Genomic DNA, 6,515 nt, shown 5'->3' with positions numbered 1-6,515 from the left:
TCTCTTCTCTTCTCTTGCTCACAGCAATGGAGCTTGGAGCGTGGAGCTTGAGGATGGAGCTTGGTTGAAGCTTGCACTTGGATCGTGGAGCTACCGGAATGCGCGGGAGAGGAGGTAACTTGATCGGCATGGAGGTAAGCTCACTACACCCGTAGATATGGATGGTGCATCGGCTATGTGAGAGGTAGCCATTAGTGCTCAGCTTGGAACGCTTGAACAATAAGCGGTCCGTGGGTCTTGGCGGTTGAGCAAAAGCTCCCACATCTCATCATCGTCCATAGCTAAAATGGCACTAAATAGCTCGTATTTACATATTTCAACAAGCAGCTTCCTATCTATTTTACATAGATTTTCTTGTTGCATTGCTTTTGCAATGGTACATACACCTACTAAGTTTAGTAGGTACATATAAGATAACTAGAGCCTCTCTCTCTCTCTCTCATGAGAAAGCTACAATCTGCTTAGGTTAGGTGCACGACTGCACTAATTATGGTGCCCTTTAGTGCCAAGCCATAAGAAAACCTGACCCAGACACCATGCACAGTGCAGGCATAAGGAAAGCCTTGTGTCTTTGTGTGCCATGAGACTTGGGACATCGATACAAAGTAAAAAGTGCAACCCTCAAATTGTTTAGGTCAGGTTAATAGTTGCACTAATCATGGTGTCCCATTGGTGCCAAGCCACGAGGACGTGGGACCCAAACACCATGTGCAGTGCAGACATACGAAAAGCCTTGTGTCTTTGTGTGCCAAGTGAGGCTTGGGATACCAATACAAAGCGAAAAGTGTAAGCCTCAAATTTTTTTGGTCATGTTAATGATTGCACTAATCATGGTGCCCCGTTGGTGCCAAACCACAAGGACGTGGGACCCAAACACCATGCATAGTGCAAGCATAAGGAAAGCCTTGTGTGTTTCTGTGCCAAGCGAGGCCTGGGACACCGATACAAAGCAAAAAGTGCAAGCCTCAAATTGTTTAGGTTAGGTTAATGGCTGCACTAATCATGGTGTCCAATTGGTGCCAAGCCACGAGGACGTGGGACCCGAACACCATGCATAGTGCAGGCATAAGGAAAGCCTTGTATCTTTGTGTGCCAAATGAGGCCTAAGACACTGACACAAAGCAAAAAGTACAAGCCTCAAATTATTTAGGTTAGGTGCACGACTACACTAATCATGGTGCCCCTTTGGTGCCAAGCCACGAGGACGTGGGACCCGGACACCATGTGCAGTGCTTAGGAATAAGGAAAACCTTGTATCTTTGAGCAAAAAATCCAAGCCTCAAATTGTTTAGGTTAGGTGAATGACTACACTAATCATGGTGCCCCTTTGGTGCCAAGCCATGAGGGCATGGGACCAAACACCATGCACATTGAAAGCATAGGTGCAAACATAGGGAAAGCTGTGTGTCTTTCTATGCCAAGCTAGGATAGTGACTCAAAGAGAAAAGTGCAAGCCTCAGATTGTTTAGGTCACACGTAAGAGAAAACCACACACATTTGCATTTTTATTCAATTGCTAGATTGAGCTCGCCAATGTAATGCTTGTTGCTGAAATGCTTGCCAATGTAATGCTTTTAAAATGTTCTTGCTTTGTTTCACATGGGCTTCAATGCATTATGTAATATTTTAATGCCCTTGTTTTGTCTCACATGGTCTTCAATGATTTTTCCCAAACCAAGAGTGCTTAACATGCAATGTCATGTGTTACCAACTCACAATCATTTTCTACCAATCATTTTCTGCCAATGCTGCCACTAACAATCATTTTCTACCACGCCACCAAATTTACAAGCTAAAAATAAATCAATGTACATTGCTTTGGAATGAATGCATGGCACACTTAATGCTACTACAAACACATAGCCCACTACAAACACACGATCATTTACATTGTTTATTATCCATTTACATTGCCTATCCTAAACATATAGCCACCACATTTCTTGCTATTATCTCACAATGTGCTAACCAACCCTACAAGGAAATAACCCACAATTGCACGTAACCTTGCTACTCACTTTGCACTGCTAGTGACAATCATTCTCTATCAAGTTACCAACCCTACAAGGTAAAAAGAGGTCTATTATACATTGCTTTAGAATGAACACATGGCCCACTTAGTGCTACTACAAACACATCGCATTCTACCACAAACACACAAGCACTTATGTTGTTTGTTACCCAATTACATTGCCAACTCAAAATACATAGCAGTCACATTTTCTTGATGCCAACTCACAAGGTGCTAACCAACCCTTCAGGGCACTAACCCACAATTACATGGCATGGCATGGTCAAAAGCATTGTAGCTAGCTAGTGCAAGGGAGTGTGTGGTGTGATCACATGAAGTCTAAAGTGTAGGTGAATAGTGAAAGTGACTTTGATTACCTACATTCTCACCTCAGGTTCAATTGCAACAAACCCACCCTCATGACACCTGTCCTACAACCCCCCAAAATAGCAAACATTTAGAACAAGAATTAAAAATTATTTATTGTCCTACTTGCATACATAGAGAGTGTAAACAAGTAGTCCAACAATGTTTTGGACTAGTCAATCATCATTACTAAGAAACTAGCCTTATCATGTATATTCAAGCTCTCGTAAAGAAACTAGATACATGCTTGAAGTAATTTCAACAAGCATTAATGTAGAAGGGTTTCCCTATGTACATTTTTTTATCCTCCTTCAATTTGGATACTCCCTATGATATAAATACACTTCTTAGCACATAGAGGACACATAGATTGCAATTGTCTCACAAATTAACATATGTGATAGGATAACTTTCCAAAAATTAAAGACACTTAAGTCTTAGAATCTAAAGAGAGATATCATATCAACCATAATTCATGAAATTAGAGACATAATAATCAAGTCTCAACAATAATAAAGATTCAAAACATCGTAATCAGTGATGGATTGCCGCATTCATGATTCAACATTGTAATCAACAATGTTGCATAAGTCCAACAAGTGTGCATTGCAAAGACACAAAATATGCACTAAACTTTAAAGTCTAAAGATCCAAGTTACAAGAGCTCCAATTTCCAAGTCAATACTCTAAAGTTCCAAAAGGCTAGCCACTAAGTGCTTTGATTCATGGAAAATGGCTCCACTATGCTTGAATGCTCATCCTCCTAAACAATATCCTCATCATCCTCATCATCATCATCATCATCATCATCATCATCATCATCATCTTCATCATCGTCGTCGTCGTCGTCATCATCTTTTTCCCAACGTATAAAAGAATCAGCCTTTGTAGCTGATATACAAGCTAGCAAGTGAAGATTGGAGCTCACATAATCTAGGTCATTTGTCTTCATTGTACCAAGATGATTTCTCTTCTTAGATTGAATGTGATTGAATGAGCTCCATAGTTGCTCTAAACAAGAAGAGCTAATTGTTTGGCTAAGAATACGAATAGCCAAACTATGCAACTCTGGAGCTTCTGCCCCATAGTCCTCCCACCATAAAGCAACTCCAATATTTGTCATGTCCTCTAGTGCATCCTCTGTACCAAACATCCCTAATGTTTGCCGATACATAGAGAGCTAATTTTTAAATTTGCATTGCATTTCACGGCGAGGATAAAGCCTTGCAAGCAATGTGTTCCAAGCCTTGACCACCTCAAGGTCTCTTTCTTGCATCTTTCCTTGAAACTCAAGATCAAGCACATATGCTACAGCATGCATAGGAGAGTCATATTCATTCCATCTACTGATGCATAACTCCTTGATCTGCTCATACTTGTCTGCATTTGGTTCCAAACTCTCCAACCTCTCAATCATGCGATCCATACCTTCATAAATCTTTCAATGCATAAATCCATGCCATCTACAAGCATCAACATGTGCATAATAGGATCAACCATTTGGTTGGTGTGATTCATCTCATCCCAAAAATTTCTATCAAACATATGCATTACATAACACAGTGGTAGCAGTGGCAACCACAATCCAATTTTCATACTCATCACTAACAAATAGCTCCCTAATTGCACCTTTGCAATAGTGCAATTGACCAAGCATAAGAAAGTTATATGCAAATCGTGTATCCAAGTATTTGAGAAGTTCTTTGTCACTTCTCTTGCGAAACTCAACATGCAAGTATTGATGATTACATATAAATGTGATAATCTTGTTGCCTTTTGCAACAAGAGATGCAATCCATGGCAAGTCCCCAATATCCTTCAAATGGTTATTTAAGCAATGCGCCATGCATGGACTAAAGGTGATATGTGGATACATTGCTATTAAAATGTTTCCTCCTCCCCTATTTGTAGGTTCACCTTCTGCCACAAACTGCACTACATTTTCTGCCCCAACAACTTGCACTACCTCGCACCACTCGGATGCCAATACATCTACACTCTTTCCAATCTCTAAAGCATCATGACTACCAATGAAGTATACATCCCCATGAGAATATGCGACAACACCATGTATGGACCTATGGCGTGTGTCACTCCATCCATCTGCTATCAATGTCACTCCATTTCTTGCCCATTGATTGCGAATATTTGCTGTTGCAATCTCTATGGTTGCTTTCTCCTTCTGAAGCAATGTAGTCCTGATAGTTTCTAATGAAGGGGGCTTATATGTGGGTCCACTTTGTCACCATATTTAAAAAATAAGGTGACCTGGTTGATTTGAATGCAATATGGTCATGGTAAAAAAGCGTGCCACTGTTGCATCTGCTTCTTCTTTTTTCTTTGGTTCCCATGAAGTGTGTAATGAACTTCGTCTAACACCATGACCTGCTACCACTGATGGCCCACAAGAAGGCTGTGTAGCCACTAATCCTAGTGGCCTTCTGTATGAAGCACAATGCCCTGCTGGCCTTGGATTCCATCTTGTTGGATCCACTGCTATATTTGGCGTCCTTCTGGCATGTGAATTCCCCATAGAAGTGGCTATGCGGTCAAGTAACTCCTACCTTTTCTCAATTTATACATTGGTGCAAAAACGCAACTCTTTCCCCTCCTCATGTAGAATATGGGCTCTCACTTTATCAGCCCCACTATTGCGAGCATAAGAGCAAAGTTTGCATTTCCAAGGGCGAGCCCCTCCACCTCTCAATGGCACCTCTACATCTACCTCATCCCACCATGACCAAGAAGTGCTTCCGCTTCGTCCAGTTGTTGACAAAGTACCTACTGAGGATAATGAAGATCTCGTAGATGTCAATGCTTCCATCTATATAAAAGTGACAAATAATCAGTAAAGTTCAATGAATTTGTAGAAACTTGCAGCCAAAATTTCAACATGCATGTGTTAAATGTTTGCTAAAAATGCCCGAACTTTGGTGCTACTTCAGTCTGCATTCCTTTTACTGAAAATGCCACAAATTTGGGGCATTCCAGACTACATTCCCTTGCTGAAAATGCCCCAAAATTTGGCGTATTTTTAGCTCCTAAATTTGGAGCAATGACTGATTCCAAACGCTACAAATTTGCGGCATTCCAGTCTGCATTCCCTTGCTGAAAATGCCCCAAAATTTGGCGCATATTCAGCTCCAAAATTTGGGAGCTCTTATAGATCTTGGGATGATGGATCCCAATGCCCCAAATTTGGGGACATTGCAGCCGAATTTGGGCCCCAATCCTTAAGAAAGCCCCAAATTTTGGGGCAACTTCCAACAACTGATCTAAAATGCCCCAAATTTGGGGGACATAATGGTCCCACTGAACAAAATTTAGTACTGAGTAGACAAATAATTTGGTTGGTGCTTTACACGAGATTCCTCACATGTTCGCGAGTGGGAGTTGCCAAGTAGGCGGGGCAAGCAAGAAAAAGAGGCAAGGCAAGCGAGAGAGGTGGGAGTTAGGTGAGAGAACAAGCGTCGTTGGGCCGGTGAATCGTGACCCTAAACGGGCGCAAGCAAACGATTTTTTTTTAATGTTTGTTACTGGAATAGCCGTTCAAAACAGGAAACAACTCGGAACGGGAGGGAACAGGACATGGAATGGGTTGGAATGTTTTGCTTCCTGGGCTCGGACCTCCTGGAGCGCATTAATCTGTTCCTATATGTCGGAGCGGGCGTTCCCTGTCTCTATACCTAATGTATATGGATATGGCTGGTAATATGCATAAACCCATGTATAACAATGTTGGCATGATGTTGGGGTACAAAGTGTTAAGTCTAGCAATGTATATATGCAGCCCATTGTGTTTGGGACTCATGGTAATAATGTTGGTCATGCAAATGCTCCATATAGTGTTGGTCATGAGGAAAAATGTTTCTAGTAATGCATGCAATGTATGGGAAAATGTATCCTAATTTAGATGGTCCAAATTATGCAAACAAGAATGTTTCCTAATGCATCCGCTGTCCTAGCATGTCAGGTACACATGAGGGGCTAGTTAACTAGATGCAATGTTGCATATTAGTTAAGTTGGAGGTGGCTAATGCAATAGTCCAAATTTTACTAAAAATTTGGGGCATGTCGCATGGTTGGAGGTGGCTAATGTTATAACTATGATGCCTTATGGAAATTCAAGTGCAATATG

This window comes from Lygodium microphyllum, chromosome 27, assembly GCF_053477565.2.
Source record: "Lygodium microphyllum isolate KBCC chromosome 27, Lygodium_microphyllum_v1.1.10, whole genome shotgun sequence".
Lineage (NCBI taxonomy): Eukaryota > Viridiplantae > Streptophyta > Polypodiopsida > Schizaeales > Lygodiaceae > Lygodium > Lygodium microphyllum.
The sequence above is the reverse complement of the archived record's forward strand: the minus strand, read 5'-3'. Positions refer to the sequence as shown.